Genomic DNA, 18069 nt, shown 5'->3' with positions numbered 1-18069 from the left:
AGGGTGAAGTGACTTACCTAGAGTTACACATCTAAAGTCTGTGAATAAACATCTCATTTCAAAAGCACTTTTTTTCCACAGCATGCTAGATTCACATTTTACAAAACAGATCCACACTCCATTAAAATACATGCTTTACTGAAATAAACTGAAAATGCTTTTTAGACAATTACTATTTCTGTGAATAGGCATTGGGACAAACACACTTGAATGTAACAGAGAACTTCAGATATTGTGAAAAAAAGATTTGCCCAATGACTATGATCTCCAGAGCTGCACTGGGTTTTTATTATTGGTCCAGGAGAGTTTAAAACATCTTACTGATTTGTAGTTTTTTATAAAGGATTGTTACATTATAGCCAATAGCTTAGTGGTTAAGAGCCCAGAGTTTGGGGTTAGACGTCCTCTATTCAAATTCCAGCAGTGTTAATTTACTAGATGTGTGATTTTGGGTTAATTAACCTCTTTTGGTTTCCTCATCTGTAATATAGTATAGTGTTTAGCTCATAGAGTTGTTTATTAGGATTTAAAAAGGAGTGTTGTAAACAACTGTCCCTGGCACATGGTAACTGGTGGATGTTATAGTTAAAAAAACAAACACAAACCAAATTTTTGGTACACATTATTCAAGAAATGGGCAGAAAACCCATACCTTCTCACAGAGTGATCAATTTTTTGCTTTTTACTGAACAACCACAGTGTATTAAGATTCTACTATGTATATATTTATAACTGTGTCTTTGCTGTATGCAATAGAAGTCATTGGGGGCTCTCAGGTGCCTATAGCTTGTTGAGGAAACCATATACATAAAATAATACTAAATTAATTTAGTATTATTAATACTAAAGATTAATAAGGAAATGAAATAGCTTAATGGTAGAGATTGAACTTAAAATGGGCCTTGATGGTTAGGTAGCTTTTGGCTGGGTCCAAAGTATATTGGAGGGTGTTTCAGATAATGACAAATAAGGTGAGCAAGTCATATCTCTGAGATATGAAGAAACCGATAGAGTACAGTTCTGTGTGTTGTATGAAACAAGGTTGATGGTAAGGGATTGAGGACCATTCATGAAATTCCTTGAAAGCCAAGCAGAGTAGTTTAGATTTGAGGTGGCAGGAGTTTGGAGTGATTATTTTTAGGAGTAAATTATGAAACTAAGGAAGATAAACTTGCAGTTATAAGCAGGATAGAGTGAAAGAATATAGGGAAAGCTAAGATAGCAGACTGTTGCAGTGTTTCTGCTGTGAGGTCACGATGAAGGATTGGTAAACTGAGGGTGCTCAACACTTGGAAAGGATGCTTAGATTCTGGATATTATCGGTGGAGACAAAGATTTGATAACAGCACATCGTGTCTGAAGGATGAGTAGATTGATGTCAACACTGTCAAAAAAAACCAGGTTAATTCTGGAAAGGAATCTGATACAATTAAAGCAGTGTAATGACCACTTTTATTTGGAAATTGTATTGCTCTCATGTATCTGTATACTGTAGACCACACAACTGTTTGAAGACCATTTGAAAATCTGTACCATTATGACAGATGACATTTGCTATGGTGCAGGAAGATGTGGTCCACTGCGCAGTGAAAGGAGCAGTGGGGGTGATAGCCATGGCAGCCCAGCCACTGCTGACAGGGAAAGGTGGTATGAATCATAATGAAACTGTTAGTGAAGTTTCTACAGAGTTTGTGGTAAGCACCATTGTGATACACAGTCAATTTTATACTTTATCAAGTAAGGAATTTAATTTCAGGTGTGTCCTGTATACACGCAGAAATAGTCAACTGGAAATAGTTCAGATTGGCTATTGCAGGCAAACTACCTTCAGCAGTTGCTTTAAAATGCCTACGATAAGCATGACACTGAGATCTGTCAGTCAGTGAGTGGGAATACCCAAGTGTATTTTATTTTCTGAATTTGCATATTACAAATTTTATTTTGAAACATGGCAAGATGCTTTTTAATTTGAAAACTTGTTCAAGAAATTGTCCCCCATCACCAATACCATATAGAATAGAAACAAAGACGCTGTTATGTAATCTTTAATTTGCAATGAGATTCTTTGCCTGAGAGGCTGTTATTCAAAATTAGATTTTGCTGGTTTAAACTGGGGGAAAAAACCCAGAAATTTATTTTTCCAAAAAGTAATTACACATGGATGTCCCTTGTGCGTGGTTTGGAGTAACCCTCTAGCCTTAATAAAACGATCAAGGTATCTTCTCAGCCAGTCCCAAGTATGAACACACTCTTTAAATTCCTCCATTCCCTTTGTTATACGGTTTGGATTATAAAAATAGGACACCAGTTAAGTCTGGATTTCAGATAAAGTTTTTTTTTTTTTTTTTTTTTTTTTTTTTTTTTTTTTACTACAGGGGGCATACATATACTAAAAACTTGTTTATCTGATGTTCGAATTTAACAGGACGTTCTGTATCTTAACTGACAACACCTGCTTGCTTTTTCATCAAATGATTTAACTTTCCAGAAGAATCGCGAAATGGGAAGCAAAGTAACCGGCCTAACCTAAAAGCAGGTGAGGCTCATAGCAATCAATGGGCCTTCCTCCAAACTTGGCCTTTAAAAAAAAAAAAAACAAAAACAAAACCCACAAATCCCAGGAGCCTGCGCATTAAAGCGAGCCGCGCAGCAGCTTTCCCGCCGGTTTTCTGCGGGCAGCAGCACGGCGGCCACGCCGCGGGGTGGAGCGCATGTGGCCGTGTCCTCGCCGGATGGGAAAGGAGGTGCCGGAAACTTTCAGCCCCGCCAGAGTACAACGTGTCCACTTAGACGGCGGTAAGTGCCGCCATCTTCTTTGCGGGCAGAGAGCGGGAGAAGTTAGGGGCTCCACTTTGCCCCGTTAAGTGGACGGGGGGCATGGCCCGCGGCCTCAGCACGCTGGTGACGTGGACTTGGGGTCCCCCTTTGGGGCTTATCTAGTGACACGTCGAAGTTCACCAAGGCGGGGAAAAGGGACGCCGCCTCTGTCCCGGATGTAAGATGGCGGCGCGGGGGGTGGCCTGGCGGGGCGGTCACGTGGTGGGGAGTAGCGCGCGAGCCTCCTTAAGTGATCTCTATGGTTCGTCCGGACTCACTGGAGCAGCGGAGCGCGAGACGCGGCGTGTGTCCGCGCGCGCCGAGCCGAGCTGCCGCTGCCGCCGCCGTCACCCATCCCGCCGCCCGGCCCGGTTTCAGTTTGACGGGGTTTTTGTTTTGTTTTCTTCTCGCCTCCTGCGGGGTGCACGGGATTTCCCCGCAGGGCGCTGGGGAGCAGGTCGCCTGGGGACTTCCGGGCTGTGCCTTCGTTTCTGACCCCGGCGCCGGAGCCGGCGTCCGCCTCTGCGGGAAGCGCCCCGGGCGTTCTCCCGCGCGGAGAGCCGGCCCCGCGGCGGGTGTAAGGGAGCGCGGCGCCGGTGGGGGCCCGGCCGCCGCCCAGCCCCCACCGCCGGCCGGGCAGGGAGGGGCGCGGGCGGCACAGCCCTAGGACGTCGCGGGAGCGCGGCGGGGACGGCCGGGCCGGCGGCGGGCGAAGTGCGGGAGCGCTGCCCGCCGCCTCTCGGGGCCGTCCGGGTCCCCTAGTCGTCTGCTGCGCTTTTGCCGCCCGTTTCCTGGTCTCGAGTGGCCCGGGGGGCCGCGTCCCCTCGGGGCGGCGGACGGAGCGGCTGCCTCCGCCAGGACCCCTCCACACCTTTTCTCTTTCCAGAGCGGCGGGTTACGTACAGAACACCGGCCCTGCCTGTCCCGGGCGCCGGCGCCGTGGTGATTCCCGGGGCGCGCCCGGTGCGGCCGAGCGGCGCGGCGCTGGGCGGGGTCTCCGGGCGCGGCGGGGAAGGGCAGGGGCGGCGGGGAAGGGCAGGGGCGCCGGGCCGACGTCGGCGGCCAAGGAAGGACGGAGGAGCGCCGGAGCCGCTTCGCTCGCCTCAGCGTGGTCCGGTGCCTCCCGACACCATGGCCCTGGCTGAGGTAGTAGTTTGTGCTGTTGGTCGGGTTGTGACATTGCCCGCTGTGGAGATAACTGCGCAAGCTACTGCCTTGCTAGTGCTGGTGATGCTCAGCGCCGCGGAGGACAATGACTGGGAATCCCCTTTGTTTTCCGGGGCGCGGGGGCAGCCCTCGGAGCCCCGGCCCCGCTGCCGCCACGGAAACCGTTACTTTTGCATTTTCCTGGAGGGAGGGAAGGGATTGCGGGAGCCGGGTGGACCGGGGCTTTTTAAAAGGGGGAAGAGCTAAATCTTTGGATTCGCTGTTTGCTTATGAAGGAAGGAATGAAATTGTGTGAGATATTGATACATAACTTTTTCTCCCTAAATAATTTTAACGCTTTTTTCAGTAGTTGATGCAAAATTGAGTTTATACCTCTTTCATTTCGTTCCTTAGCTGTAGGTCAGAGTGGAGTGAGGTATCTTGTGCAGAACTGGCATTGGGGACAGAATAGTAGACCCATTAATTATAAAGTTTATGCCTTAAAATTTTAAATCTTTTTCTTTTTTTGATACACTTCCATCGATAAGTTTAAGAGTTGTAAAAATGTAAACCCAAAGCAATTAAAAGTTTGTTTAAACTTTGTTGCAGCTCCTTGAATGAGAAGATTGAATTTATAGTTCAGTGCACTTCTGAGATTTTATAATGTATGAGGCAAATAAACTCTTACTACAGTGTGCTGTGTTTTCTTTCTTTTTAGTTTAACTTTGGGGGCTCATTCTGCTGGTGTGGTCGGGTTTTTTGGCCTTTGTCATGTTATGTGGTAATTACATCGTATTTTAGTGTAGGAGGAAAGGATTTAGGTACAGGCTAAAAGTATGGTTTCTGGATACTTTGAATTTAAAACCTATAATGCCTGTTTTGATTCGTGAAGTACCACTACAAATAGGAAAATACCATTCTTACAAAGAAAAATGTAGTTTGGTTAATTGATATTTTAAATACTCTGAAGTCTGGGTGGAAGAGATGATTGTATTTTTGAAATTTTAATGTCAGTGAGAAACTGATGGTAAATTTTAATGCTGAGAAAACTGATCTGGTTTTGATTTGTGCAGGATAATTAGCTTTGAATGTGATACAATCACAAGAATTCTATGGCTTAATTTTTGATTCACAGTTTAAAAAAAGGCGTCTGCTAAGAAAAAAGTGCATATAAGGAGAAAAATTTGAAAGCCAACTGTATCCTTTTTGTCTCCTTCAGCAGGAGTTTGATGCTTTCATAATTCAGAAGTGATCTAATAAGAGTGCTTTGATTTGGTTTGGTTTAGCTTTGAGAGATAGCTTGCTCAGTCTGATCTCATCTGGATAGAGCTGCCTCATTGTGGGAAGGACGGTACAGAACCTTATGTTGAATCTTAAGATGCAGAAAATAGTTGAATGTTAGCTCTTTGAGTTTGCTTTCTTGATATCAAAGAGTAAAGTAAATGCAGGACTTCATTAAGTGTCAGTTCTTTTAAATGGTGAAGATCTGGGTGCTCTGTCAAGTCTTGATTTATGGTGAAACTAATAAAATTCTAATTAGTGTATAATTTTCATTTTCCAAAGCACTTCATTCAGCCAGCCAAGCTAATCCTCACCCAACAGAGGTCATCTTTCCCACTACACTGTGTAACAGTTTATAGAGGATCAACAGTTGTTAATTTGTACCCCAAGTATTACAGATTCTGCCAGTAATTTACTGCACTTTTAAGGATAGGAAGCTGTGCTATGTAGATAAATTATTCATAGTTTATCCCCTGCTTTTAAAGTAAATTTCACCCAAGACTATATTGCCCACATAGTAGGAACATTTTGAATGTAGAGGTACTTTATATATTATTATTATTATTTGCTAAATTAAAAGAGAAAATACTGCCCCCAGTCAATGTATTTTTAGTACCATAGTTGTATTTCTGCTCTAACCTCCAATTTAAAAAATTAGCCTTTCACTTTTGCATTTGTTGTTTACATTTCTCTACACACAGGTGAAAATTACCTACTGAACATTTTTACTGTTGACAGTTTCCTACAAGATGAGTTTGCCTTATCAGTACAACTTTCCAATCTTTGACATTTACTTGGCACAGTTAACTTTTTTGTTGACCTGTTGTCAAGCATTTAAGTAATTTGTAGTAGCAAAAAGCCACTGATGAGAAAGAATAAGGCAGTATTTTGGGTGTTCTTTTCAGTAAGTAGCAGACCAAAGGAAAGCTGGGTTATGGTAATAACATTTTAGTAAGTGTTACCCTCAGTTACTGGAAATACAGATGTTATTGTGTATGGGACACCTGGGGAAGATGTGTGGGTAACAGTTTTACTTCATTCCCCATAGTCAGAATTTCTAATTGTTAATCTTATATATAAAAACTTTGTTTATAAGCTATTTAAACATAAAATTGCCTTTTGGCAGGTGGGCCAGGGTAGACTGTGTCTTGTGGGGTGGCCCCAAAAGAATTCTTGCCAGAGGAACCTGACAGCAGAGATGATTAGCTCTTCAGTATATGCGAATAAGGTGCCAAGAAGGCTGTGAAATTTCTTCACAATTACCCATTCTTTTCCCTTACTGTATGTTATACTCCACCCTCTCCATAGTTTAAAAAAAAAAAAAGGTACCACTGAACACTCCTGTCTAATTTCTGCAACAAAAGGAAAATAGGACAGTTGTCTTCAAAAGTGAATTAGGCCGGATTGGTAATACCCATGAGAAGAATATAGCCATTGTCAAAATCTAAAAAGCCACTGGAGCCACTGATGTCTAGATAATTGAGGCAGAAATATTAAAATCACTTGAATGATTGTCTAACACAATTCATTAAGTGTTCTTGTTAGAATATCACTTTTAGGTACCATGGGGAAAGCAGAATAATTGTATGGTCAGGTCACTGCCCCAGATACATGACAGAACATAAAGTGCCTAAGAATCAAAATGTGGGCAGTGACCTAGGTTACCTTCGAGACCTGGCAGGAACCAAGTGGGTGAAAGAGCTGAATGGGTAAGTGTGGAACATTTAGAATACAGCTCCTGTAACACAGGTGTCTTGATTATGTTTCTTGCCTCTAGTAGTCATTCTAAAAGTGGAATCGGAGTCTTGCAGATGAAAGTCACACTTGTAATGATACTGTGGCTGGCTTATGTTTTTACTCTTGTAATCTGCTGCGGTACGTTGAGGTATTACCTGAGTTTGTTTAAGAGAGATACTATTGAGGGGAGTGGCTATAGCTTAGTGGTAGAGCACGTGCCTAGCATACATGAGATCCTGGGTTCAATCCCCAGTACCTCCATTAAATAAATAAATAAACCTAATTGCCCCTCCCCCCACACACAAAGAAATATTACTAGTTTCACATGGAATATACTGTGCTTTTTTTTTTTTCTTTAGCTCAAGTTGAGAGTTATTTAGTTAGATTTTCATTTAACAGTTACCTTTCTTCAAAAGTACTGTTTTGTTCACATGTAGTGGGACTGGACCTCTTACATAGACATCTGGGCACTAAATTTGAATAGGCTCCTTTTAAACTGCATCACTGACACCCAACAGTACAAATTTGGTTATGAACAAACCTAAGATAGGAGTCTTGAGTCGATTTTACAGGTTAAGTTCCTAGTTCTTACTCCTTTTTCCACCTCAAACACCACTTGCTGAAAATACACCATTTGCTTTTAGCTGGAATTCAAATTCTGTTAGTTCCATTGTAATATAATTGAGAATGTTTTATCATGAAGGTCATGGTTTCTCAGAAGGCCAAATAGTGTTGAAGAAAAGTAAACTAGGGACTAAAAAGTGTCCACAGGCATTGGCAATTTAGATCATCCATGTAGTCGTTACGCTGTGTTTTCTGTTATAAGTGAAAAGTCTCTAAGTGCTCTGGTTGAGCAACAAACTACAATTATGTGTGTTTCACACCACTTTGAACTTTAACAAAAAAGTGTTAAGATTCAGAGGTTGCTATTTCAATGTTCTTCACGCAGTGTATTTTAAAGCCCATATTGAACAGAAAAGCGTTACTATATAGATAACAGGACATGTGCAAATCGTAATAGTAATGCTGACTTACTCCACATGGCAGAAAGAGCTGACTGAAAGCAAATAACGCAAATGGAAACTTTCCCCTATTTTTTAAAAGAACACATTTACATACTATTTAATAAGACAGGTTAACAGTGATGAGAATAAGAATCCTACCTGCCTTTAATTTTTTTTTAGTGACTGAAACTCACACAGAATAAATGTGTTCCAGATAAATCCATTCATTCATTTTGTTTAACACGTATGTTGAGTACCTCCCATGTAGCAGGCACCGGGGATACTCAATAGACTAAAATGAGCAAGTCTCTGCCTTTAATGGAACATACATTCTAATGGGAATACATTTGTCTAAAATAACGATAATAGCCATGTAGTGATTGCTCTCCATGGGCCACTGGGTTGTTTTCAAACTTATGTTCCACTCAGGTACCCACTCTAGACCCTTGCTCCAGGACCACTAGTGGTTTGTATGTGTGTGTGTGTAAGCCATTTTCCCATTGATTTTTGGTGTAATTGTACCTGCATTAAAAAATTATTATAGTTCTGGTAGTGCAGCACAGACTAGCATCTGGCTATGCACAATCTTTAGATTTCTCGTAAGATAGACATTGCATTTTGTGATGTACATTCTCAACGTTATAAGAGTTTAAAGATGAGTGTGCTGTGAGTTGGGTGTTGGCCTCATAGGACGCACATCTCTAGAGCAGAGTGTGGGGTTCTTGTAGTGCTGCAGGCCACGGAGAGCCAACTGTGAGCCTTGCTGGGAATGAGTACAAGAGAGAGTCAAGTATTTAGTCCTGCCTTTTACAAATGACACTTTAGGGTAACTAGTTTGTGAGGGAGATTTTTTTTTTTCATTATAAAATAATTCCAGCTTAAAAATACAGACAGTATGATAGAAATAGGACATCAGCCTTTTCCAGCAGGTAATGAAATAATCAAGCTAGGCATCCTCAGTGGCTATTTAAACTATTAAGTGAGTGCTGGTGGGGAGTGATTTAAGGCATGGATCAGGCTGACACCACCTGAACCCACTGATCAGTTTCAACATTACAAAACCGGAGACAGCTGTATCCTGAGGTGATCCTGTAGAAGTGCAGAACACCATCCATGAAGTTAGATAATTGAACTTCACTCCTCAGACTTCTAGATCTGACTCATTTATAAGAGATGTGAGATTCAGAGGAACGTGTTAAACCACCACAGGATGCAATTAGCAAAATCCACATTGGAAAATTCTACAAGACAAATGACCTGATCTTTTTTAAAAAAGTAAATTGCAAGAAAAAGGGAGGGGAATTTACAGAGTTAACATGGGCTTTTAAAAAACTTACAGCTCTTGTAGTAGTTCATTATAGTTCTCTAATACACATACAACATAGGAAATACATTATTATTAACATCAAGAAGAGCTTAAATGGGCAAGCTGTGGAGAATAACCAGCTTTTACGTACTTTTTGTTATTCTCTGGTGCTTCTCTTCTGGTCCCTCTGTATCCACACAGATTTTTTTCTTGAAGTAAAAACCTATATGAATTAAGGGGCATATCTTCAAATGTTCCATGTGAAGAGATGACTGGTGTCAACACCTGATTCCTTCTACCCATCACTGACAACTCTCTGGATAGCATCTAAGATATTCTGGGCTGAAATCAGTACCTAGGGGACCATTTGAGGTGATTTTTTTTTTAAATTGAAGCAGTCAGTTGTAATCTGTTAACTTCTGGTGTACAGCATTATGTCCCAGTCATGCATATACATATATTCGTTTTCATATTTTTTTTTGTTAAAGGTTATTACAAGATATTGAACATCGTTCAATACAGAAGAAATCTATACAGAAGAAACTTTTAAAATCTATTTTTATATATAGTGGCTAACATTTGCAAATCTCAAACTCCCAAATTTATTCCCTCCCACCTCCTTTCCCCGGTAACCTTAAGATTGTTTACTATGTCTGTGAGTCTGTTTCTGTTTTGTAGATGAGTTCACAGCATTCCTAGGTCCATCCATGTTGCTGCAAATGGCATTATTTTATTATTTTTTATGGCTGAGTAGTATTCCACTGTGTAATTATACCACAACTTCTTTATCCAGTCATCTGTCAGTGGACATTAAGGTTGCTTCCATGTCTTGGCTATTGTATATAGTGCTGCTATGAACATTGGAGTGCATGTATCTTCAAATTAGAGTTCCGTCCGGAGATATACCCAGAAGCGGGATTGCTGGATCATATGGTAGGTCTATTTTTAGTGTTTTGAGGAGTCTCCCCACTGTTTTCCACAGTGGCTGCACCAAACTGCATTCCCACCAACAGTATAGAAGGTTTCCCTTTTCTCCACACCCTCTCCAGCATTTATCGTTCATGGACTTTTGAATGATGGCCCTTCTACCTGCTGTGAGGTGATACCTCATTGTAGCCATTTGAGGTGACTTCTAACCTCACTCCCATATCTTTTTCTTAATTAATAGCCCACCAATTATGACTTCCATTTTTCTCTATCCTTCGTCTTATTAGTTCAAGTTATCACCTTGTATATTCAGTCCATTCTGTTTGCTTTTCTTAAAAAATTGAGATATAATTGACATATTAACATAATAGTTTCATGTGTTCAACATAATAATTTCATATTTATATATATTGCAAAATGATCACCACAATAAGTCTGGTTAACATCTGTCACTATACATAGTTACAGGATTTTTTTCTTATGGTGAGAACTTTTAATATCTACTCTCTTAGCAACTGTCAAATATGCAACACAGTATTATTAACTATAGTCATGCTGTACATTACATCCCCATGACTTCTTTTACAGTTGGAAGTTTGTACCTTTTGACCCCCTTCACCCACTTTGCCCAACTCCTACCCCCTGCCTCTGGCAAACACCAGTCTGTTCCCTGTATCTATGAGCTTAGGTTTTGTTTTTTGCTTTTTTAGATTCCACACATAAGCAAGATCATATATTTGTCTTGCTCTTATTTCGCTTACTATAATGTCCTCAAGGTCCATCCATGTTGTGAATGGCTAGATTGCATTCTTTTTATGGCTGAATAATATTCCATTGTATTTATGTACCTCGCCAGTCCTTTATCCATTCATCCATCGTTGGGCACTTAAATATCTTGGCTACTGTAAATAATGTTGCAGTGAACATGGTGGTGCATATATCTTTTTGAATTAGTGTTTTTGTTTTCATTAAAATGGACTTAAAGAGACTTAGCAATCAATTGCAACGTATAGAAATTGGATCCTGATTTGATCAAAGCAAACTGCGAAAATATGAGACAACTGGAGTAATTTAAATACTGACTGAATATTTGAAATTAAAGAATTGTTGATTGTTGATAATGGTATTATGGTTGTGTTTTTTTAAAAAAATCCTTGTCTTTTAGCATATGCATACTTATCCATAAAAAGATATGATGTATAGAAATTGCTTTATGTCAAAATAATCCATGGTCTGGAGGGGGCGTGTTACATGGTTGGGAAGTATGCATGAAGGAAGATTGCCTTTGTGTTGGTTTTTGTTGAAGCTGGGTGATGGGTACGTGGAGGATCTTTATACTGTTCTACTTTTGCATACATTCAGAATGTTCCATAATAAAAACTAAAAACAACAAGACGACAAAACAAGGGGAACCAAAGGGAAGAATGAGAACCCATACAAAATCACACAGATTAAAAGGATAAATAATTGTTCTTAGGGTGTCCTTCCTGACCACTTTGAAATACCACCTTGAACTCTTTCTACCACAGGGTCAATCCACTTTCCTTATAATCCAGATTAGATTGTTGACTAATACAATGGAAGTTCACATATGCCTACAGCAAAGATACCATGGTTTAAATATATCTATTATAATTAAAACTAATAAATTAGAATAGAATTTATTAGGGACGTGTTTAGAACCTGCACTATTAAGTACTTTGTATGTGTAAAATACTTCAATATTATCGTAAGTGTTAATAACATTCTAGTTTAAATATTGGTGTTTTGCTAGTTCTGTAGTCTTTTTTCCCTAGAGTTATGCCTTATTATTAGTGTACTTTTTAAAAAGTTCTAAAACAAGTATTCTAAGCTAAAGAAATCCACTGAAAAAAACTTACTTTTTTCTGCCTTGAACTACTTTCTATAAAACTTAGTTCTATTTTCATCTTAAATGATCAGCTATAATTGTTCTAGCATTTTATTAGATTTTTGTGTTTTAACTTAAATTATTCCTTAGTTTTTTCTTAACCGTCACTGTATGTTTTAGAATATTGTATACTAATATATGTTAACTAATGTTAACTGTTAGCAGTTAGTTGATGATAGTGCCATATGTAGAAGCACAATCTAATAACTTGAATATTTAATTGTTATTGATTTGGATATATTAGCACACTTGCAAAGGTTAATAAACCAACAATTTGCTTTGGGTCTAAAACAATGATTTTGCATTTCACTAGCATAGAAGTCATGTTATTAAATGCCTACTATGTGCCAGGGATACATACATGTATATAAATAATAATACTGAAGGGAAAAGTTCACTAAACCATTATTGCAGATATGAATTCTTTTAAAATTTAGAAACATCATCGCTATTAAATAGTATGATACTTTAAAATAAAAACTAATAACTGTTTAATTTAGTACCTTACTCTGAATACTTAGTGAACCACTACCAGTTCCCCCTGCTATCCAAAGGTAGAGCTTTCCTTTGAAACCTTTCCTAAGCCAAATGATGTAAAGCGAAGAAGCAATTTTCTTTTGAGTAAAAGCAAAAATCCTCTTTGGATTTCCTTTGGTTAGCGAAAACAAGTACTAACTTAGGGCTCTGTAAAAGCAAAGTAGGGTAAAGTGAACCTTGGAAAAGCATGGGTGCCTGTATCTGGGCTCATTAGTTTTAGACTTTGAACTGAGCTGTGACCTTATCTGCTGCATCCATGGGCGTTTTCTATTTTAGCCCTGGGACTTCAGTTATTCAATTAACGATAATTACTGTCTCCTGTAGATGTTACAACTACTTACGTCTTTAATACCCTCTGTGACTGTCTGTCAGCCCTATGGAGTTCATTTTGCTTGAATAGACTAAATATTCCTTAAACTCTCCCTGATTCTGCATTATGACTTTTTCTTTGTTAGCTGAGTTGGTCCTTACCATTTTATTTTAGGGAATCAAACCACCATTTCACCAGTTAGGCATTCCCCAGTAGTCAAGTCTGACTACAAACAGGGATTCAAGAAGCAGAAAATTCCTCCACCTGCTTTCCTCCACCACTCTCAGGAAGCCACACATCCAAAAAACATCTAATCCTAAAATACATTGTGCAAATTCCAAAATGCAATCTGGGCATTTTGGTCCAACATCCATCTTTTTTTCCTTATCATGTGCCTCTTTTTCTTTTTTACAATTAATAGAATAATTTTTTATGTCTTTCTAGGTGACTGGCAAAAAAAAATATTCCCCTTCTCCGAAAGTCATGGTCATTTGGATGGAGTATAAAAGTATAAATTGGTAGTGATGAGATGTCAGGCCTTCTGTATTTTTTTTAATGTAGGAAGAACATTTTTTCTTGTAAAGCAAGAAAAAATAAGGCGGTGGTGTTACAGGTGTATATGTGGTTTGTGCCTCGTGCAACCTTTGGAGGGAGTTATGATGAAATCCATGTGGCTGAGCTCCGCTAAGTGGAAAGTGATGTCAGGACAGATGGAGTTTTGAAGTGCTAAGAAAATGATTTACTGAATCATAAAATTGTTAAAAAGATTGTAGGCTAATTCTAGAATTTCGGAGCTCAGGGAATAGAAAAGCCATAAGAACAAGAACAAGAAGAGATCAAGTTGAACACCAGAGTGCACCCCTGAATGAAATTTGGGAAAAGAGTGAGTTTTCAGGAAAAATGAAAAAGGATCAAGAATCACCCACTCAGTCATTTTTAAACAGTTGTTTATTTGTGCATTTATTAAATATTCAAGATCAATAAGAAACAGCTCCTGCTCTCACGGAAGTTTTCTAGTTGAGGACAGATGTGTATAACAAAAAGTGCTCTGTAGATCTATATTACAACAACATGCCATGGGGATGCAGAACACTCGAACCATCAATTTCCATCAGGATCATGATCAGGGGATCAGTACAGACATGAGAAAGAAGCATGTTTTCAATAGGACAAGAATGAAGGAAAGGGCATTTCTGGTTATACAAACAGCACGAGAAAAGTTATGGGTGCATGAAAAGGCATGGACTCCCAAGGAACATACCGTCTAATATAGATGTTACACAGGAATATGGGACCAGGGACATGGATGGTGATGTAGACACAGAGGCTGGAAATAGAGTGACCTACAAGAGTAAGGAGTTCTGACTCTTTTTTAATTAAGATATAATTGACATGGAATGTTACTAGTTTCAGGTATACCACATAATATATGATACACGTATATATTGTGATAAGATCACCTCAATAAGTCTAGTGAGCATCTATCACCACCCATAGTTAGAATTTTTTTTTCTTATGATGAGAAGTTTTAAGGTCTATGCTCTTAGCAACTGTCAAATATAACACACAGTATTGTTAACTTTAGTCACTATGCTGTATATTACATTCCCCCATGACTTAATTATTTTATAACTGGAAGTTTGTACCTTTTGACCACCTTCACCCATTTTGGCCACCCTCCACCCCTTGCCTCTGGCAACCACCAGTCTGTTTTCTGTTTCTATAAATTCAGTTTTTATTTTGCTTTTTAGATTCTACATATAAGTGAGATCATATGGTATTCTTTTTTTCTCTGACTTATTTCACTTAGAATAATGCCCTCAAGGTCCATCATGTTGTTGCAAATGGCAAGATTTCATTTTTTATAGCTGAATAATATTCCATTGCATTTATATATACCACATTTTCTTTATCCATTCATCCATCGATGAAGACAGGTTGTTTCCAGGTCTTGGCTATTGTAAATAATGCTGCAGTGAACATGGGGGTTCGTATATCTTTTTGAGTGTTTTCATTTCCTTCAGATAAATACCCAGAAATGGAATTGCTGGAATTGGTAGTTCTATTTTTAATTTTTTGAAGAACCTCTGTACTGTTTTCCAGAGTGGCTATATCTATTTATATATTCCCACCAGCAGTGCACAGTGACTTCCTTTTCTCCACATCCTCACCAGCACTTCTTACTTCTTGTCTTTTTGATGATAGCCAATCTAACAGGTGTGAGGTAATATCTCATTGTGGTTTTGATTTGCATTTCCCTGGTGATTAGTGATGTTGAGCATCTTTTCATGTACTTGTTGGCCATCTGTTTTGTTTTCTTTGGAAAAATGTCTATTTGGATCCTCTGCCCATTTTTTAATCAAATTGTTTTTGCTAATGAGTTATATGAGTTCTTTTTTTCTTGTATATATAGATACATATATTTATTGAAGTAGAGTCAATTTACACTGTTGTCAATTTCTAGTGTACAGCCTAATGGTTCAGTCATACACAAACATACACGTATTCATTTTTATACTCTTTCACCGTAAGTTACAAGGAAGTTGTTTATTTTATATAAGTTAGTGTCTGCAAATCTCGAACTCCCTCGAAGGGAAGTTTACCCCTTCCCACCCACTACCCCTCCCTGGTAACCATAAGTTTGTTTTCTATGTCTGTGAGTCTGTTTCTGTTTTGTAAGTAAGGTTTTTTTTTTTTTTTTTTTTGGATTCCACATATAAGTGGTATCGTGGTACTTTTCTTTCTCTTTCTGGCTTACTTCACTTAGAATAACATTATCCAGGTCCATCCATGTTGCTGCAAATGGCATTATTTTATTATTATTTATGGCTGAGTAGTATTCCATTGTATAAATATCCCACAACTTCTCTATCCAGTCATCTGTCAGTGGACATTAGGGTTGCTTCCATGTCTTCGCTATTGTAAGTAGTGCTGCTATGAACATTGGGCTGCGTGTGGCTTTTTTTTTTTAATGGATCATAGTGTCTTTTTTTTAATTGAAGTATAGTCAATTTATAATGTATCAATTTCTAGTGTACAGCACATTGCTTCAGTCATACATGAATGTACATATATGTTCATTTTCATATTCTTTTTGACCATAAGCTACTACAAGATATCAAATATATTTTCCTTTGCTATTCAGTATAAAGTAGTTTATCTGTTTTATATGTACCAGTCAGTATCTGCAGAGCTCGAACTCCCAATTTATCCCTTCCCACCCACTTCCCCCCAGTAACCATAAATATGTCTAAGTCTGTCTGTTTTATATATAAGTTCATTTGTCTCTTTTTTTTTTTTTTTTAAGATTCCACATATGAGTGATATCATATGGTATTTTTTTTTTCTGCTTCTGGTTTATTTCACTTAAATGACATTCTCCAGGTCCATCCATGTTACTGCAAATGATATTATTTTATTATTTTTTATGGCTGAGTAGTATTCCATTGTATAAATATCCCACAGCTGCTTTATTCAGTCATCTGTTGATGGACATTTAAGTTGTTTCCATGTCTTGGCTATTGTAAATAGTGCTGCTATGAACTTTGGGGTGCATGTATATTTTTAAAAACTTTTTATGGAATTATAGTCAGTTTGTGTCAGTTTCTGGTGTACAGCATAATGCTTCAGTCATATAGAAACACACATACATATATTTATTTTCACATTCTTTTTCACCATAAGTTACTACAAGACATTGAAAATAGTTCCCTGTGCTATACAGTACAAACTTGTTGTTTATCTATTTTACATATATTAGTATCTGCAGGTCTTGAACTCCCAATTTATCCCTTCCCACCCCCTTTCTTCTCTGGTAACCTTAAGTTTGTCTTCTATTTCTGTGAGTCTATTTCTGTTGTGTAAGTAAGTTAGTCTTTTTTTTTTTTTTTTTTTTTTTTTTCAAATTCCACATATAAGTGATGTTATATGGTATTTTTCTTTTTATTTCTGGCTTACTTCACTTAGAATGACATTATCAGGTCCATCCATGTTGCTGCAAATGGCATTATTTTCCTATTTTTTATGGCTGAGAAGTATTCCATTGTATAAATATCCCACAGCTTCTTTATCTAGTAATCTGTCGATGGACATTTAGATTGTTTCCATGTCGTGGCTATTGTAAATAGTGCTGCTATGAACATTAGGCTGCATGTGTCTTTTTTTAATTAAGGTACCCTCTGGATATATGCACAGGAGTGGGATGGCTGTACCATATAGTAAGTTTATTTTTAGTCCTTTGAGGACTCTCCATACTGTTTTCCATAATGGCTGCACCAAACTACATTCCCACCAGCAGTGTAGGAGGATTCCCTTTTCTCCACAGACTCTCCAGCATTTATTTGTGGACTTCTGAATGATGGCCATTCTGCCTGGTGTGAGGTGATACCTCATTGTAGTTTTGACTTGCATTTCTCTGATAATTAGCAATATTGAGCATTTTTTCATGTACCTATTGGCCATTTGTATCTTTTCATTGGAAAATTGTTTGTTTAGGTCTTCTGCCCATTTTTGGATTTGGATTGGGTTGTTTGTTTTTTTTTTCTTATAAAGTTGTATGAACTGTTGATATATTCTGGAGGTTAAGCCGTTGTCAGTCTCATTTTTTGCAAATGTTTTCTTCCATTCCATAGGTTGTCTTTTTGTTTTCTTTATGGTTTCCTTTGCTGTGCAAAAGGTTATAAGTTTAATTAGGTCCCATTTGTTTATTTTTGCTTTTATTTCTGTTGCCTGGGTAGACTGCCCTAGGAGAACATTGCTAAGATTTATGTCAGGTAATGTTTTGTGTATGTTTTCTTCTAAGAGTTCTGTAGTGTCTTGTCTTCCATTTAAGTCTTTAAGCCATTTTGGGTTTTTTTGTGTATGGTGTGAGGGAGTATTCTAACTTCATTGATTTACGTTCAGCTGTCCAGTTATAGCAACATCGTTTGCTGAAGAGACTGTCTTTACTCCACTGTATGTTCTTGCCTCTTTTGTCAAAGATTAATTGACCAAATGTTTGTGGGTTTATTTCTGGGCTCTGTTCTGTTCCATTGATCCATATCTCTGTTTTTGCACCAATACTATGCTGTTTTGATTACTGTAGCTCTGTAGTATT

At 38.5% G+C, this 18069-nt stretch overlaps 1 long non-coding RNA gene across 1 annotated transcript in view; it reads left to right on the top strand.

The window, feature by feature from the left end:
* The first annotated feature begins 2665 nt into the window (after positions 1–2665).
* The window catches only part of LOC116667623, a 70640-nt gene continuing 55236 nt past the window's right edge, over positions 2666–18069 (top strand). The window contains exon 1 of the long non-coding RNA XR_004324533.1: positions 2666–2796. This is a non-coding gene — a long non-coding RNA (uncharacterized LOC116667623). The remainder of the gene's footprint in view (positions 2797–18069) is intronic.

This window comes from Camelus ferus, chromosome 12, assembly GCF_009834535.1.
Source record: "Camelus ferus isolate YT-003-E chromosome 12, BCGSAC_Cfer_1.0, whole genome shotgun sequence".
Classification (NCBI taxonomy): Eukaryota; Metazoa; Chordata; class Mammalia; order Artiodactyla; family Camelidae; genus Camelus; species Camelus ferus.
The sequence above is the reverse complement of the archived record's forward strand: the minus strand, read 5'-3'. Positions and strand labels throughout refer to the sequence as shown.